The sequence below is a fragment of the Podarcis pityusensis genome, assembly GCF_964106645.2.
Source record: "Podarcis pityusensis genome assembly, chromosome: 5".
NCBI classification, from domain to species: Eukaryota; Metazoa; Chordata; class Lepidosauria; order Squamata; family Lacertidae; genus Podarcis; species Podarcis pityusensis.
In genome coordinates, this window is record NC_138032.1 from 60,566,243 (window position 1) to 60,586,062 (window position 19,820).

General features: G+C 44.8%; 1 long non-coding RNA gene across 1 annotated transcript; it reads right to left on the reverse strand.

Moving 5' to 3' along the window:
- Positions 1-12,530: 12,530 nt before the first annotated feature.
- Positions 12,531-19,587, reverse strand: LOC308477994. Its single transcript, XR_013986793.1, has 2 exons — positions 19,529-19,587; positions 12,531-12,845 (listed from the first exon to the last, which is right to left on the reverse strand). It is a non-coding gene; the product is annotated as an uncharacterized lncRNA (long non-coding RNA).
- Positions 19,588-19,820: the final 233 nt, after the last annotated feature.

Consider the following 19,820-nt stretch of genomic DNA (forward strand, 5'->3'; position numbering starts at 1 on the left):
GTAATTTTCGCCTTTTATACCAGCAGGCCCCCTAATGCATTTCTTTCATGAGGCAGTGTTCGGGCATTGATTGCAGCTATCATTTGTGTTCAGAATTGCCTTCTTTCAAGTGAGAACACTTCTGGCAATTCTGAATGTGCCGTGTTCTTGACTAGCGTTAACCGTGGTACTTAGGCAGGCCAACAAATCAAACCGCAGTGGCAGTCTGTTTTAGGTCTGTAGGTGCAAGTAGTGCCCAATGCTTATTTCATTTCATTGACTTATTGCAATAGGCAGAGTAAGGCATAGACTGAAACGAAACACTGAATGGCATCCGCAGAAACATTTTTAACATTACATTTATGAAATCTTTGGAGAAAACAAATGCAATGAAACAAACGCAGTCAGCAAGCACCTTTAATGAAGTTGTATGGTGGCGTTGTGGGTTAAACCACAGAGCCTAGGACTTGCCGATCAGAAAGTCGGCGGTTCGAATGCCCACAATGGGGTGAGCTCCCGTTGCTCAGTCCCTGCTCCTGCTAACATAGCAGTACGAAAGCACGTCAAAGTGCAAGTAGATAAATAGGTATCGCTCCGGCGGGAAGGTAAACGGCGTTTCTGTGCGCTGCTCTGGTTCTCCAGAAGCAGCTTACTCATGCTGGCCACATGACCTGGAAGCTGTACACTGGCTCCCTCGGCCAATAAAGCGAGATGAGCGCCGCAACCCCAGAGTCGTCCACGACTAGACCTAATGGTCAGGGGTCCCTTTACCTTTTTTTAAACCAAACTTACCAAGGGATGTTAAAGAACTACTAAGTCATAAAGTCTCTCCTGTAGTGCCTGGGAATGGGTGCTAAAGATGAGACATCCTTCCAGTTTACATGATTGTAATGAACTCCTAAGAAGTTTCTTACAACTTCCTCCAACAAAAGTAATAATAATAATAATAAATTTTATTTATACCCCGCCCTCCCCAGCTGAAGCTGGGCTCAGGGCGGCTAACAACAATCAAAATAATCCAGCATTCTAAAAACCTTTCATTATAAAAATTAATTAAAATCAAATTGATGGCAACCATTAAGCAAAATTCTGTGCAGATTGCCAGAGGAGGGGGTCAGGCTGCGCCCTGGCCAAAGGCCTGGTGAAACAGCTCTGTCTTACAGGCCCTGCGGAAAGATGTCAGGTCCCGCAGGGCCCTAATCTCTTGTGACAGAGCGTTCCACCAGATTGGAGCCGCGGCCGAAAAAGCCCTGGCTCTAGTTGAGGCCAGCCTAACCTCTCTGTGGCCTGGGATCTTCAGGATGTTTTTATTTGCAGACCGTAAGTTCTTCTGTGGGATATACCAGGAGAGGCGGTCCCGTAGGTACGAGGGTCCTAGGCCATATAGGGCTTTAAAGGTTAAAACCAGCACCTTAAACCTGATCCTGTACTCCACCGGGAGCCAGTGCAGCTGGTATAGTACCGGATGAATGTGATCTTGCAGCGAAGACCCCATAAGGAGTCTCGCAGTGGCATTCTGCACCCGCTGGAGTTTCTGGGTCAGTCTCAAGGGCAGCCCCACGTAGAGCGAGTTACAATAATCCAGTCTGGAGGTGACCGTCGCATGGATCACAGTGGCTAGGTCAGGGCGAGAGAGATAAGGAGCCAACTGCTTAGCTTGGCGGAGGTGAAAAAATGCCGCCTTTGTTATAGCTGTAATCTACGCCTCCATAGAGAGGGAGGTATCGAAGATTACACCCAAACTCTTAACTGACGGTGCTGGCACTAATTGCACCCCTGCAAGAGATGGGAGTTGCCCCCTCAATCCCATATCGCCCCGTCCCAGCCAGAGGACCTCTGTCTTCGAAGGATTTAACTTCAACCAGCTCCCACGTAACCATCCAGCCACAGCTTCCAGACATCTGCTCAGTGTGTCTGGGGCCGAGTCAGGATGGCCATCCATCAACAGATAGAGTTGGGTGTCATCTGCATACTGATGGCAACCCAGCCCAAAACTCCGGACAAGCTGGGCGAGGGGGCGCATAAAGATGTTAAAAAGCATCGGGGAGAGAATTGCACCCTGAGGCACTCCACACACCAAGGAGTGGCGTGATGACAATTCCCCCCCAAGCGCCACCCTCTGTCCCCGACCAGAGAGAAACGAGCGCAGCCATTGAAGGACTGTGCCCTGGATCCCCACGTCGGCAAGGCGGTGGCCCAGGAGTTCGTGATCGACCATGTCGAAGGCTGCTGACAGGTCTAGAAGAATCAGCAGCCCCGACCCGCCTCGATCCAGCTGCCTACGGAGATCATATGTTAGGGCGACCAGAGTCATCTCGGTCCCATGACCAGCGTGGAAGCCGGACTGGAAAGGATCCAGAGCCGATGTTTCATCCAGAAACCTACCAAGTAGCAGCAGAGTGCTGCGTGTTTCAGTGGCACTCTGCATTTTTCCTCTTCAGGAAAGCTGGGAGAAACCCTTGTCTGAAATCCTGGAGAGCTCCTGCCAATCAGTGCAGGCAATACCGAGCTAGACAATACTGGGGTATTAAATAACTGTGATGTTAAAAGACAAGGAGATGCATTCTGCATGAATAAATAATTGGAACTCAGTAACACAATACATTAAAAGGGACGCGGGTGGCGCTGTGGTCTAAACCACAGAGCCTAGGGCTTGCCGATCAGAAGGTCGGCGGTTCGAATCCCCGTGACGGGGTGAGCTCCCGTTGCTTCATCCCTGCTCCTGCCAACCTAGCAGTTCGAAAGCGTGTCAAAGTGCAAGTAGATAAATAGGAACCACTCCAGCGGGAAGGTAAACGGCGTTTCCGTGCGCTGCTCTGGTTCGCCAGAAGCGACTTAGTTATGCTGGCTGTTAAGTTGTGGGTGAACATATCAGTCGACACAGCAATTCTTCAAACAGCTCTTGTTTATTCACAGGCCAGAACAGAACTGAACTGGGGGAGGAAATTGATATGATGAAACGGAATAAACTCTGCTTCATGAAACCATTCTATTCTGTCTTAGCATCCATTAGAGAAAGTTCCATGAAAAGAGTGAATGGCACATATTCAAAACTCAGGGAATAAGTCCTGCTGGTGGCACTACAGAGCCATAGGGACTTATTGACACCTATGGTGGATCTGTTCATTAGCCAGTATTTGGGTACCTTGAATGAAAAATGGAGGATGTTGACCCATTACACAATTCTATTGGACTTCGGTAAAACACAAAATACAATATGATGCAATATTTTGTATTTCTAGAGAGGAATTACCTCTCTTTTATAATTAACTAGGAAATTATAGATAGGAATAGCAGGATTCCTTAAAGTTTCCCTATGTCCATACAATATTTTTCTCCCTGACCTTTTCAATTAGCATACTTTTTTTTTTGTTCCTAATTAAGTTATGCTTTCCCGAGACTTTTATTAGATGCCCTGCTTCTAACCTTCATGAATGCAAATTGGGATTGTTTTGTTAAAACCACGCTGAATGTAGTTTTTATTTCAACAGCTGCCCTGTTTTCATGGTTCAGTATATATATACTTCCCACTCCCAAGCATTTTGTGCTCCAAGTAGCTAAATTGCCTATAATAAATCACACTCTTTGCAAAGTGCATTGACTTTTCTATGTTCTGACTTATTAAAAGTTAGCAGTTCACTGAAATCCCTACTATTTATACATAATTGGGCTGGGATTTAATCTTCCCTGATGTAAAAGGAAATGGGTGTTTCTCATTTATTGTTGTTGTTAGTTTTAATTAACTGCTTCACAAAATTAAGCAGTGGTGGTCGATATATAAACATATCTCTGCAAGCTAATTGTAATACATCTTTAAAGGAAATAAAGATCATGGGATTTCATTCTTCAGCTAGATTCATTGGGTTATATCCAATGCTATCCTGCTCACAGAAGGCTGTTTGACCCATTGGGGGCTTCCGTGAATAAAATGGGAAGGTGAGACAATTTCTCCCTTTTTCCTATAGCCCCACCCATGCCACTTCCCATGCCTTTCTAGAGATTCCCCATCCTCTGAAACAATTTTTTGATTGGGTACAGGGGGTGCAGAGAGAAGGGGGAATCCGCAAAACTTCCCTTTCACTGACTTCATGGGAGCATCCGCTGGACCAAAGAACATTCTGCAACTCGAATGATGGAATTGATTAAAACCCACTATTGTTTCATTTTCCTCCGGTTGCTTGCATTTTGACCAGTTAATTGCAAAAAGGCCACTGAACTATCTAAACTATCACCGTATCAATATTATGTGGGGGGAATTCTCCTTGGGGGTTCAAGTATAGAGGCTCACAGCAAATACCCAACCAGACACTTAATAATAATATTATATTATATTTATTTATATTAAAAATTATTAGATTTTACAGTTTAATATTCAACACATTTATCATATAAAAACAACAACAACAAAACGCAAAACTCCCCTCACCCCGTGACTTCCCACAACTTCCCATTCTGCTTTTTTAACAATTTGCTGCTTGTGCTTAATTTTTTATCTAATTTTTCATCTTTTGGCTGAATGCTCTTATATTCTTTTCATTTTTATATCAGATTTTCTTCAAATTACATCTTACATTTCACTAATTTCCATATTGTTATCTCTTAACCTTTACTCTTGTGTTGTTGTTGTTGTTTTTACTCAAACCCTGCTAGTGAGTCCATTTCTTTACAACATTTCTGTAAATACAACATGAATGGTTCCCAGTCTTTTTTAAAGTCTTTATTGTCCCTGTCTCTGAGTCTTCCTGCGAGTTTCACCATTTCTGCGTATTCCATGAGTTTAACTTGCCATTCTTCTTTCGTTGGTATCTTATCATCTTTCCATTTGGGGGCTAGTAAAATTCTACCCGCTGTTGTAGCGCACATGAATAGCTTCTTTTCTTTTGGCAATTCCTGCCTTATAGGGCAGGAATAATAATTTATTATTTATACCCTGACCACATGGCTGGGTTTCCCCAGCCACTCTAGGCGGCTCCCAACAGAATATTAAAAACATGATAAAACATCAGACATTAAAAACTTCCCTAAACAACTAAAGAGAAAAATGGCAAGGTTTTGATCACATTTGGATGATTGTATCTTGGCTTAATAACCTGAGATACAAATGAGACTTGCACCTTACACATGCAGCTAGTGACTTTATTCAGTAATGCATTCGTGGGCAAGAGTTCAAAGAGTCTGGAGGAGCTTTTCTGTTGGGATACATGTCTATTAGGATTCACACTATATAGGGGAAATGCACCTCATCTTAGCTGTTCATCCTCTACTTAACCACCTGCTGCCACCCCAGCACCTCACCATCTCTCATCTAGCCACATTACTTGAAAACTCAGTGTGAGATGGTGAATAGGTGAGGCCCCATTCACTTCAAAGGCATACTCAGGAGCAATGTGGATTAAGAGCTCAGTATTAGGAGTGATGTGACTTGGAAAACAAGGCAAGCTGCAGGGCAACAGAGCAATGATGCTGCTGCATGTATGAGAGGGATGCCGTTGCTCTGAACTCCTCCATTGGAGGCTCAGGTTGTATATAAGTGTAAATAAACCGTATATCATAAAGGCACCCCAGTCTCTGCTGTGCCTCATTTCCCAAAAGGAAACACAGACCCTGGTAAGCACCTGGAACTCCCTGGAATCTTGGACTGCTGTGGAGATTGTGGGTGGCATATAACAGTATGTTTGTAAGCACAGAATGGAAAATCAAGCTATGTGTTGCACTGCACACATAGCTTCAAACAACTAGATTACACCCAGGGCATCAGAAGGGGAGGCAGCGACAGTTTGAATGCAGGTCAAAAACATTCCACACTTTTAATTCTCTACTGACATTGTGCTCTGAAAAGAGATTACTAAATACCTATGTGTGAAATTATGAGAAAATATTAGTACTGTATGTGACATTTGCCAGGAACGCTCATGTCCCAGAATGAAAAACCCTTAGTTGCTCTTCATCAAGTACATTTCATGTCTGATCTGTTAATTTGTCTGTCTTTGCTCTGAACTGACACAATTCCCCTTCATGTGCTACAGAGCTACCTGAAATATAAATTAAATCATGGCCCCTGCAGAATGCTTCATACATATTGCACAGTTACCAGACTGCGTGTGAGGTGAAATCACAGGGATGGTTTCATCATCCTGCTCTTTAAAATGTCATATTTAAGCCTGTTGTTGTGACTGACATTGGGACCCTAATGGAAATTCAGTGAATGAACGGCGTTGCTTATTTCTTCCAAACAGATTCTAAGTAGGTAGGGAAATGGATTCTCTGGGCACGCAAAAGGGGAATCCCTCAGTTTTTTCTTACTGGGTGGCTTCTCAAGTGTCTAACACTGCTCCATCTCTTATAGAACAATCTAAAAGCACATTTTAGGAAGTGGGTAGGAAGTGGGGGTTGGATTGGGCACCAGTCTCTGCCTGTGGGATCACACCAGCATCACTTTGCTAATGTCACTTTGCCTTTCCACCTGCCAAGCGGGCAGAAAACCAGCAGAAACCTGCGAGAGAGGACATTCCTGGGACAGAGAGGGGCTAAACTGTCCCAGGATCCATTGGGTCCCAAGCTAGTCACATGGCCATCACATGACAGCATCAGGCCCAATCACCGTGCCAGACCCAGGGTGGCAGAGCAATCTGCCTGCCCCCCACTTTCTGCCCTGGGCAGCATGCTCAGCAGGGCTGTGGAGTCACTGGTGGATGTGCTGCTCCACCAAACCACACTTCATAACGCATGCTGTTTCATCTAAAAATGTGCCAACTCTGATACACAAAATCTGACTTAAAAAAAACAAAACACAATATAGATAGTTATTGGGGCCCCCCAAATCAGATGCCCCCAAAGTGCCCACATCTCAGCTTACATCATAAACTTCAAGGCTGAAACCAAGGTTACTCGTTGTGTAAACATGTGGCTTTGCACATGAAATACGGGCAAATACGCAGTGCAGTTCTACAAATGCCAATTCACTGAGTTCTGGCTGCTGCTCTTTGAGCCTGTTGACGTTTCTGAGCACTTTTCAAAGGCAGCCCCACAAGGAGCCTCTTGGGGAAAGGGAGAGGGGAATCTGAGTTGTTCTTCAGGCACAGGTGAGCCCTCCACTATCGCTGGCCATTGACCATGCTGGCTGAGCTATTGGGACTTGGAATCCAATAACATTCAGAGATTTCCCATTCCATTCTTAAGGGAACAGCATACAACAAATTCCCTATGCCTGAACACACACCTGTTTCACCATTGCCAGACAGGTTGCAGAAAGATGCATTTTATTGGGCGCCCTGTGGATTGCATTCAGTCTGGAAGGTCGTAAGTTGTTGGGGCCTAAATTACATGCATTGGGACTGAGAAGTAGCGTCAGGTAAAGGCTTCAAGGTCAAGTACTGGGGAACCGGGGCTCAAATTAAGCCCCGCTGCTGACTGACAATCCTCCAGTTGAGCTGTTCTCAGCATGATGGGGGGGGGGGGAGTCAGGTAGAAAAGAAATACTAATAGAGGCCTTCTTCAAAGCACCGGATTGTTCTTCTTCATTTTCATTTTCTTTTGCCGAATACACTTTCTACATTTGTTACCCCTGCACCTCATGGGCTTGTAGTTACTAATCCATCACCGAGTTTTCTGAATTAGCAAGCAGCAATTATGCATGCTTTATTCGCCGAGTCTAAAAATGAATTCTTAACCTTTCAACTTGTGAGCAGAGGCTTTCCATTCAAAGCAGAGATTTGCCATATTATTAGCATTCTAGAGCAGGCGGCTGCTTGAAAACGGATGTGAAGACATTTTCTCTTTTTTACACATTTCTCCACATTTGAGAAACTAGCAGGGATGGGGAGCCAACAAAGGGAATCTAAACTGTAATGATAAATCTCCCCAATATTTTAAGCATTTAAGTTACTTCATGTCTCCATTTTGATTCATGTCCAGAGGCTGATTCTAAAAGGCCTTGGAAGTTCAAATAGTTCTTATCTATATGTTTTAAATGTCAAATGATTCTCAGCTACAGTGAAATTCATGAAGGAGCAATAGCGCCACCCAGTGACTGTTTACGTAGACAATTATATCAGAGTACCGTATTTTTTGCTCTATAAGACTCACTTTTTCCCTCCTAAAAAGTAAGGGGAAATGTGTGTGCATCTTATGGAACGAATGCAGGCTGCGCAGCTATCCCAGAAGCCAGAACAGCAAGAGGGATTGCTGCTTTCACTGCGCAGCGATCCCTCTTGCTGTTCTGGCTTCTGAGATTCAGAATATTTTTTTCTTGTTTTCCTCCTCCAAAAACTAGGTGCGTCTTGTGGTCTGGTGTGTCTTATAGAGCGAAAAATACGGTAAATCCCGCAAGTTACGTTTACAATGGCTGTTGGATTTTGTTGCAAACATATATGAGGAGGAGTCATGACAAACCGCCGTGCACTGAAAAAATGCATGAGGTGTGTTGCAGAAATGGGTGGGGGCAAAATGGAAGCTGGTTTGAGGGAAAGCACATCAAACAGGAATATTTCTCAAGAAGCTATGGGATACCTACAGATTGCGGCTAACTCAGCTTCAAACACCAGCAGTGGGAGCACTCTGGAGCCAGAGTAAGTGGTAATGTGCACAGGGGTTTTTTTCAGCTGAAACTCACAGGTGGGGTCCATTACCATTACAGTGGTACCTCGGGTTAAGAACTTAATTCGTTCTGGAGGTCTGTTCTTAACCTGAAACTGTTCTTAACCTGAGGTACCACTTTAGTTAATGGGGCCTCCCGCTGCTACTGGGCCGCCGTCGCGCGATTTCTATTCTCATCCTGAAGTAAAGTTCTTAACCTGAGGTACTATTTCTGGGTTAGCGGAGTCTGTAACCTGAAGCGTCTGTAACCTGAAGCGTCTGTAACCCGAGGTACCACTGTATAAGAGAACAAGGGAGGCATTCAGGGTGAGTTCTGGCACCTCTTTTTCTAGAAAAATAGCAGTGCACACAGCCAAAGAGTCAAGACTCTAGCACAGAGCTTTCCAAACTTTTCATGTTGGTGACACACTTTTTAGACATGCATCATTTCGCGACACAGTAATTCAGTTTTACTAGCAAACCAGGAGTAGTGAGGGGAGTGTTTGCGTGACACACCTACACACTGCAGCTGACACACTAAACTGTCGCAACACACAGTTTGGAAAACTCTGCTGCTCTAGCACATAGAACATAACAATGCACATAAAGCCACAGCAAATAACCAGAACAGAAGGCCATATTTAGGGTTGCCGTGAGTTTTGTTTTCCTTGCATGTCTGTTAGATTTTTTTTTTAAGGGTTTGATGTCAGATTTTTTTTTTGAAATGTTTTAAATGTATTTGGTACATGCTGCCCAGAAAACTGTATATTATGGGGTGCTATACAAATGCCATTATTAATCATCATCATCATTTTCAGGCAGACCACAGTAGAAGGCAGATTGCTGGATTGGTTCAGAATTGTTTGAGGTGAGGCAAGAAATAAAGATTCTGTTACGTGCAAGACTAGATTATTGATGCATCACAAATGACAATCCTGTGTGTTTTTGGAGGCAGGAAAGGCTTAAAGGAAAAAAGATAAAGCCTGGTTCTATGACAGTTCATTGGCCAATTGGTCTGTACCAACCCATACCTATGGGCTGCTGGAATGTTTGCAGAGAATGCTGGATTAGCTAAACCTTAATCTGATCCACCAAAGCCATTATTATTATTATTCTTTTAAGCAAGATTGCATACTCAATATAACTTTGCAGTTGCCAGAAGCCACACCTCAATGCCTTCCCTATGTAATGCACCAGGAAGACTTTGGGCATCACATGGCAGGACAGATGCTCAAACAAAGATGTGTTCTCCCAAGGCCATATCCTGTTTGCACTTCTGTCTCAGCAATGGATGCTGGCTTGGTCATGGAAGATGGCAGAATCCCCAAGGATGGGCTCTGTGAGCAGCTGGCTTCAAGCGCCAGGCCTGTTGGCAGACCAACTCTGTGTTACAAAGACGTCTGCAAATGTAACATGAAGGCTGGTGACTTTAACCCCAACCATATGGAAATCCCTTGCAAACGATCACAGTGGTTGGAGGTAGACAGTCAAGTAATTGTATCCACAGCAGTGACCACAGGAGGAACGACTGCTGTAGGTAATTAAGTGTAGGTAATTAAAAAGGAGGATTTATTGCAAAAACAAAAAGATAGCTCCAGAGGGCTCTGACAAAGCCTACGGCATCACTACTCAAGATGACCATCTGAAGACTCCTTCCGGCATCGCCAGAAGACATTGAACTTACAATCCTTACGTCTCTTGTTTTGCTTCATATCTAGCAGCCCTCCCATTAGCCAATTCTTTGGACTTAGTGGATCAGCTCTAACCTCTTCCTTTTATGAGAGGCTGTCTCTGAATCTATTCGTTCCTATTTGTGCTTCCGGTGAGCTTTGGCTGTGTTCTAGCCTGCTCTCAGCTACTGCCTTATCAGCCTGCCCGTCAAGGTCAGGAAGAGCCAAAGTCTGCAGCTGCCAGCTCTCCTTTGCCTGACTCACATCAAAGCCTCTCTGTTCCTGGCTGCTTTCTGCACTTGGCTGCAAACCTTCGCTTGGAGCTGGCTCGTTCCTGACAGCCATGATGCAGCTGTATGGGCAAAAGTGGATGCCTTCACCTGCTCCGCCTGCAACAAACCATGTCTCTCCCACATTGGTCTCTACAGCCACTGCCATAGCTGCAACCTTCTAACAGTTTGACTTCACCCGCAAAGGAGCACTCTTCCATTTCCTCCTGAGAAAAGATAGATGCCAACAACAGTAGCTAGCCAAGGGGTGAGAAGCCTATGACACTCTGCATGTTGATGGACTATAACATCTATATAGCCTGATCATTGGTCAGGATGGCTAGGGCTGATGAGATCTGGACTCCAGTAACTTATGAAAGCCCACAAGTTTCCCACTCCTGAGTTAAAGAGAACCTGAGGATGCATCTTGCATCATATATTGTAAGCATGCTTGCTGTCAGGGAATGGACTGAACAGCAGGGCTGGGAAGTTTCCCCTCGGTCTGTTTGGCTCCTCTCGGAAGAGGAGGGAGAGGGAGAAGGTTCACACACACACCCTTGTCTCCAGCAGTTTCAGGAGGAGAAGGAGACAGGGCTGATTTACAGCCGAGTGAAGACATGCCTAGTTATGAGATAGTGGAGAAAAAGGGGGAAGTGAGAGAGCAGCCAGCAGAGACTTCCCTGGAGAGTCTGGGAGATCCTCCTTCTCCAAGAGCTTGTCGGTCCCTCCGCATTCAAAAACAGAGTCCTGGGACTTTCCGTAGGTACTCAGGATATTGTTGGGGGCAGAAGAGGAGGGACTCAGAGTAGCCAATGTCTCCTTTGCATGGAGACATGGATTCTTTGTCTTGCAACCAGATGACTGAATAATAATAAAAAAAACCCCAGAAAATACGAACTGCTTCTTCTTGCCTCTGATGCTTCAGGGGGAGGAGGGGGTCCTCCACGCCTGACACCTGCAGACTATGAAGATTCTTGTTTTGTTTTGTTTTTGTTTTAAAAGGTAGGCAAGTCAAAAGTGAAATCTGCTTATCTCAGCATAAACATGATCAATGGCAGAGTGCTGCCCTGATGGAGCTCAGCTGGTCCAGTTTTTACAGCACGACTCATCTCCCCCGCTCTAAATGCTAGCAATGTGAAGAAGTGTAAAAGCCTCCTCCGTTTTTACCATTGATTGAAACCATTGATTAAAAGAGATGGCGCAGGCTGTAAAGAACCCTTCTGAAAATATGTTTGCATGACCATGAGAAGAAGCATTCCGTAAGCCCAACATAGTCTTATACGCTAAGACATTTGGTCCATTTATCCCAGTACTGCCTGTGCATTGATCAAACTCAGATCTTTCCCAGCCATGCTACTTTCAACCGATGAGGTTAGGGAGTGAATGTAGGTCAAGCTGCATAGGAAGCATGTGTTCTGACATTAAGGTCACATCTATACCATACCAAAGGAGTCTTATACCACTTTAACAGTCATTAAAGGTAAAGGGAACCCCTGACCATTAGGTCCAGTCGTGGCCGACTCTGGGGTTGCGGCGCTCATCTCGCTTTATTGGCCGAGGGAGCCGGCGTACAGCTTCCAGGTCATGTGACCAGCATGACTAAGCTGCTTCTGGCGAACCAGAGCAGCGCACAGAAATGCCGTTTACCTTCCCGCCGGAGTGGTACCTATTTATCTACTTGCACTTTGACATGCTTTCGAACTGCTAGGTTGGCAGGAGCTGGGACTGAGCAACGGGAGCTCACCCCGTTGCAGGGATTCGAACCGCCGACCTTCTGATCGGCAAGTCCTAGACTCTGTGCTTTAACCCACAGTGCTACCCACATCCCTCATTAACAGTCATTAGGTCTCCCCAAAAATCCTGGGAAGCATAGTTTGTGGAAGGTTCTGACCTCACAGACCTACAGTTGTCAAGCCCCCTTAACAAATCACAGTTCCCAGAATCCTTTGTGGCTGCTAAAGTGGGATAAGAGCTCTTCAAATGTATAATGTAGGTGTGACTTTTAAACAATGGCCTTTTTCTAAAAGTTCAGACGAGGTCGCTTCCAGGTGATCTGTTTATTGTGCATTCCTCCTGATTTTTTGTGGGGAGATTAGATTATTATGCCAATTCTTTACTGAGGAGTTATTTGCTTGTGAGGAGGTTAGCTGATGCTGCAGCAAGCAAATGTTACCCCACAATTTCTATGGCATTTCCCCCATCACTTTCATTCTTGCAAAATGTCCAATCTTTCGGCGAAGCAGGTTTGTACAGAAGAGCTCTGAATCGACTTCAATTGTGCATCCTGAATTTGCTGGTACCTGAAAATAGAGACAGTCAGGAAGCACAGTTCAGGAGCCCACAGCTGTAATACCTGGAAGATAAATGAACCAATCAAGCTGGATTAATTCATTTCAAGGAAAGGTTATTGGAAAGGCAGCAACTGCTTAATGGTAATTCATGCAGGTTTATCTAACCATTCACTACAGCAAAGGGGCTTTGTGTGCTAATGGGAGGTTTGGTGTCAATGTGAAATGGGGTTCATCTGAAGGCAATGTTACAGCACTGCTTGCAATTTTTCATTCAGAAATTAGGTTTATCAACATGGTTAATAGCCTGTGCTACAGATTCCATCATAGCTGACCATTGTCCATGCTTGCTGGGGTAGATCGGAGCTGGAGTCCAGTTATGTCTGGAAGGCACCACACTGGCAACCCTGACCAAATCTGATGAAGCATTCTAGAGAACTCAAAAGCTTGTGCATTATTTGGTTTGACATGGTTGGCATAATAAAATGTATTGCCCTCACATGAATGTTGAGATATATCTCATGGGCCCTGACATCTACCTTCTGTTTTTGAGATAGGAGAGGTATCACCAGGGCCAAGAGGATGACAGCATGATTAACATGGAGCGTCAAAGATACTATTAGAGACAAGAAGGCTTGCTTTAGAAAATGGAAGCCTTGTGCATATGAAGAGAATGAAAAAGAACACAAACCGTTGAAGAAGAAAGCATGGCTTCTGCAATAGCAATAGCAAATTCTGTCTCATTAACCCAGAGGGTTTTTTTAGTGTCGTCGAGTATATAGAAAGAGATGATCACATCGACATTGTGTATTTGGACTTTCAAAAAGTACCACATCAAATACTCTTGAGTAAGTTTAGCAGCCAGGGAATATGATGAGTACAGGCAATGACTGATTTAGGTGCATCCGAATGACATGCAATTGTGCGCACGTGCATGGCGCCAAACCCAGAAGTAGCCCCAAAATGTCATAAAAGCATCACTAAAAGGGGCAGAACGGAGTTGAATGGGCTTACGCACGCTCCACCGATGCACACAAGGGTCCAGAATGTAACACCCGTGCAAAACAAGGATTGCTTGTAGTTCACTTGTGGAGCATTAAATGATTACAAAAGAAGCAAAGAGTAGGAATATATGGCCAGTTTTCCCAGTGGAGGGATGAAGATGTCTATTAAGAATCAGTATAGGGACTTGTTCATAAATGATCTAGAGGTAGGGGTAAACGGATAAGTAGCCAATGAGACTAATTGTTCAGGGTGATTGCAAGCGGATTATAAAGATCTCCAAACATATCACTCCAAACTGGATGGTAACATCGAAAGAGCTGTTCAGGGTAAGCAAGCATGATGAAAATTGTGGCAAAAACAACCACCTGGCAGTGACTGACTAGGAATGAGCCCTTAGATAGCTTGATGAAGATGTAGAACCAGTTTTTTTGCAGCTGTGAAAGAGACAAATAATTTGTTGCATGTATTTGCATGCAATGTCCACTTTGGTCCTAATATCCATCGTAGTCACATGCCCTACTTTACAGATGACAGTCCTCTCTTTGAAGATGCCTATTTGAGGACTGTCCCGTCCATATCTGGTTAAAAAACAGGAGAGCAGAAAGTGGGAGAGCAGAATCCTTGAAGTTGTTCATCAACAGTTAGCAGTACCTGGGTAGCAGATTGGGCAGACCTGGACACAGTATTCCACCCTATGTTGAGATGCATTACATTTCTATTTTCAGTCATGATTCCTAAATTTGTGTCTCTACCTATAAATTACCATCTGCAATTTTTATGCAAAGTAGTCTCCTCATTTTGGGTGAGGCATAACTGTTTGTTTTAATAATAGCTGCCAAATAGTGATTTCTTTCAGTTTCACAGCATCCCTTCTTCATAGATTAAAAGCTGAATTGGTAACCACAAAACAGTAGAACAGAGAAATATTACAGAGGACACGATGTTTAAAAGGAAGTTTTCCAGGGTTCTTTGTTACACAGTTATTGACTGCAGCGATTGCATTGTCGGTGTCTCATTTTCTGAGCTACGTCTCTTGAAGATGAACCTGTAAGGCCTGTTTGTCTTAATGACAGCATGTTTGCACAACACCTGTGCCAACTGCAGAAGTATCATTACTGCATTGAAGTGCAATGGAATCTATTGTGCTTCATGTCAGCTTCACAATGATAAGTGCCATTAATGGTATGGTGAGCGTGCACATAAATATTTGCCTGGAATACCTCAGCAGTATTCCAATAGCAGGCCTATAGGTTAACAGTAGAAGAGGAGAATCATAAACAAGGGAGGAAAAATCACCTATAATGCATACATATGCCAGCCAGCAGGTGGCAGCATTATACCTTTCATATAACTGCTGTGTTGCTAATATGGCTCTCTCAACATTCAGAAAAATATAAGAGACTTTCTCCCGTTGGTGCTGATGAGAGAATGAGTTGATGGTGCATAAAATGCCTGCTTATATTGACTGTTCATCTCTCGGCTATCTTCCTTTATTCATTCATTAAAAGAAAAACAAAATGGATACTTCAGATCATATCAGATTTTTCTTTCGCTGCCAGGCATAAGACTAACCTATTTTCGTGTCCATTTGCAAGAAAACAGCTGCACACTCTTTTCATTGATGCCACTTTGCCTCGGATTTTAATGCTCCTGTCAAAAGGTATGCAATAAACATTGAAATGATGCTCTGTTGCTTTTCTGCCGTCACAAGGTATTCGTGTACATGAGGAATTTATGTGATAAACACATTCATGGCGGAAAGTTGCATTTATCACAGTCATATTGGCATTTGAGCTCTGTCAAGCTGGGGGTTCCGTTCACCTCTTCATTCAAAATGGAACAATTGCCTCTGGAGCAAAGAGGCATGAGAACATAAGAAAAACTCTGTTGGATCATCTGGCTCAGTACCCTATTCTCACAGTGGGACACCAGATCCCCATGGGAATCCTGCAAGAAGAACTTGAGCTCAATAGCCCTCTCCCACTCATGCTTCCCTGCATCGTACCTCTGATCCTGGAAGTAAGGTAAAAGTAAAAGGTAAAGGACCCCTGGATGGTTAAGTCCAGTCAAAAATGACTATGGGGTTGCAGCGCTCATGTGATGGCCTGGGATTCCGATTCAGAGGCTGAACCGGAGGAATCCCAGCCTGCACAGGAGTCCCCACCTCCAGGGCCGGCTGAACTGGGGCAGGGCCTTGATTCTGAGGCACCTACACCTGCGCTGGATCCTCAGGAGCAGGCACCAGGTGAATCCATTCTGGCTCCAGAGGTGGTTGAGGACTCAGTGCCTACAGGTGAGTCTCCCCCTGGGCCCAGTAACCCTTCAGCCTCTCCTGAACTGCAGAGGCTCAGGGCAGAGAGGCGAAGGGAACTGGTTTCTCCCAGGAGGAGTGCTCGCCTTAAGGCCAGGAGAGGCGGGTCTCCTGGGGGCCGGGACCGCCCCTGGCCTCAGAGAAGATAAAGGCCAGTCAGCCCGGTCCCAGGTTGCGGGAGCAACGTCGTCGTTGATGAGCTGTTTCGGCCAGCATCCAGTCCTGTTCCCCCAGTGTTCCTGTCCCCGCCCGGCTTCCTGCTTCGGACCTCACCTCGCTCCTTGTGAACTGTTTCCAGACCAGTGACCCATGACCGGACTTTGACTACACCAACGATAACCTTCCTCCCGGGACCAGCACAGTTCATCTCGCTTCAGGCCGAGGGAGCCAGCATTTGTCCACAGACAGCTTCCCGGGTCATGCGGCCAGCATGACTAAACCGCTTCTGGCGCAATGGAACACCATGATGGAAACCAGAGTGCACGGAAACACCATTTACCTTCCCCCACAGCGGTACCTATTTATCTACTTGCACTGGTGTGCTTTAGCAGGAGCTGGGACAGAGCAATGGGAGCGCACGCCGACATGCGGATTTGAACCATCAACCTTCTGATCGGCAAGCCCAAGAGGCTCAGTGGTTTAGACCACAGCGCCACCAGCAAGAATGACTAGTAGTCACTAGAAAAGGGGTCATTTGGACTGATGGAAACAAATAGGAAATGGGAGAGTGTGATGATAGATAGCATCCAGTGAAAGGTCATCTGAGCTTCAGTGCATCCACCGTTATTTATCCTACCACATAACTAAGGCATAGGAATTTAAATGAATGTCTGCAGCAGAAAAAACAAAACCAAAACAAGAGTGACAGCATAATCCTGAGCATATTTACTTGTAATCAAGGCTCGCTGTATTCAGTGTAGATGTGCTTAGGGTTACAGCCTCAGGCAATTCTTTTTATTAAGTTTCTCTCTTCCTTCCCCTGCCCCACCCCTGATAACCCTTTTCAGTATCCCGAATCACCATGTCATTTGATCACACATTTGATCTCAAAATAAGCTTTAAGGATTTGCTGTGGCTCAGGCTTTGGTGCATAAAAATCCCAATGCAGAATACTATGGCATTCTCCAAGGAGCCAAAGCAAATAATCAAATGCTACATTCACATATAGTAGCAAAACGAGGATATAGCTCTCCCTATGTAAATCCTTTGGCCCGTTATCTCACCGAGACGGCTACGCAGTAAATCTATCATGAATACTATTTTTAAAAGAGAAATATACATTGTTAGTGAAGCTGAGTCATCTGAAAAGACTATTGATACATATTAGAAGCACAGACAAATGCTGTGTGTCAAAGGTCCCACAAACTAAACCCAGCAAACTCAGACTTCCTGGCTCTTATCCTAAACAGATACAGCACAGCACAGAGGGACTAAAAGCACAGTCCAGTAAGGGATTCTCATGAGCAAACACAACGGAAACAAATGAGAGTTGCATGAGAGGCACTATCGCTTTTTTACATCACTTCTGAGAAATGCCAAGGAGGATTCCATTCACATCATAAAGGATGCTGCAAGACTGGCAAAATAGGGTTAATACAGGGAAACAGCTGAAGCTCAGTGGCAGAGTAGAAAGTCCCCCGTTCAATCTCCAGGGAAAGCTGGGAGATTTCTGATCTCTGTGTGAAATCCTGAAGAGCTGCTACCGGTCATCATAGACTGAGGATTGGGAACCTGTGGCCCTCTAGACTACAGCCCCCATTACCCTGCTGATTGGCCATACTGACTGGGGCTGATAGGAGTTTGAGTTCAACAGCATTTGGGAGGTGTCACTCCTGGTGTGGACAATACTGAGGTAGATAGTGGTCTGACTCAGTATAAGAAAATAAGAAGTGCCTGCTGGATCAGGCCTATGGCTCATTTAGTCCAGCATCTTGTTCTCACAACAGATGAGATAGCTCTGGGAAGATTGCAAGAAGTACCTGGGTGCAATAGCACTCTCCCCTTCTGCGCTGTGCAACAATGGATTCAGACAAGCTGGACTCCACGGCCTGCTTCAGCTACATTTCTCAGGGACATTGATGCCCACATGGACCACAACAATGGACATCTTCCCCAGCACCTTGGTATTTAATTGAGATGACTCATGGCATCTGCAGTGTTCATATAGACCCAGTGTCACTGAAGACCTCGCTTAGGCAGCTCTTTCAGATTCTCTAGGCCATCCACTTTAGTCTTGATGGGAGTTATTCTGTGGGTCCCGAGAGTCCAAGCACAATGCCAGAAGCAGGGCCGGTCCACCGATGAGGCAAGGTGAAGGAATCGCCTCAGGTGGCAGAATGCACAGGGGCAGCAGATCCCAATGTAGATCTTTATTTGCCCCCCTTGTTTCTGACGCAGGTCTTCACTCACTGCTTCTTCCATGGTGGGGAAGCACCATTTTTTGGTTCGCCTCAGGGGCCACAATATCTTGGGCCTGCCCAGTAGGAACATGATCATAGAAATTATGCCCTGTGAAAAACACTGGATTGCCCCTCACCCAGATGCTGTCTATTCTTCCTTTTGCAAATTATTTCTCTCCCATTTGCATTGTGAGCAAAAGAGTTTATACTCCTCAAGGTTCTTCTTGCCATAGTTAAACTGGAAGAGTTTACTAGGCTCTGCTGCTGTGGCTGTGAACTCCATCACCAGAGTGCTGTTATACCTTCAAGATCCTACTTCTGCAGCTTCTTCCTTGCCTGTTGAGATCACTGTTATTCCATTTCCCAATCGCAGTTCAAAATCAGGAGGCAGCAGCCAAAACAACAGTGGAAGGATGGAGTGGGGAAGCAAGCTATAAACATATAAAGGGCCATGGAAAATGCCAAAAACAGCGACTATTGCTTTACTTGAACTAGTTTTCAACATAGCAGCAGCCATTTAGCCTTTCTCCGGTAGTATTGGGGATTCCCCAAGAGTGATGGACTTCCTGGCATTGAAAGAAGAAATGGCACCACATGCAGCTCATGGCTTCCCCCAAAGAATCTTGGGAACTTAAGTTTATTAAGGGGGCTGAGAACTGTACTTCTGCAAGGGGTGAACTACAGATCCTGGGATTCTTTGGAAGAAACCATGCATTTTAAATGTGGACGTGTGTGGATGTGACCACAGTCCTGGAATTGGCAAAGGAATGCTGGCTTTGTTTCATGATCTTTGTACGAAGCATTCCAAGACTGCTTTTGCAAAATCTTAAAGGAGCTTCCTTTACGGGGAAAGCATTGGGCGTCTGCGAGCGTTAAACACACACACATGCACATACACACCCCAGTGACATTTGTTTTGATTAACACTAAAGGAGAAATTATAAGCTCCTTTTAACAGCTACCAAAATAGAAACCCACAAGCAATTTTTTTTTTAAAAAAAGAAAGAATTGTAGCTGTTTCTGACTTACTTACATTGTGATGGCTCTTCCCTTCCCCAGGGGCCTTCTGCTGATTCCCCTCTCCTCCCCAACTCCTGTTTGTTTATTTATAGCTGTCTCCAGAAGGAAAGACATAAGAATTTGTACTATCTTTAGAACATAATTCTGTCACACATTTCAGGAAGCAGCCACGCTTCATATTCATTGGCTCCTTTTCAAACCCCACCTTAGAGAGGTTATTAATCCTTTCATTCTCAGAGAGCAAACGGACTTGTTAGTTCACGTGAGAGATATGCGGAGAGACGAAAGGCCTTGAAAGGTAGAAA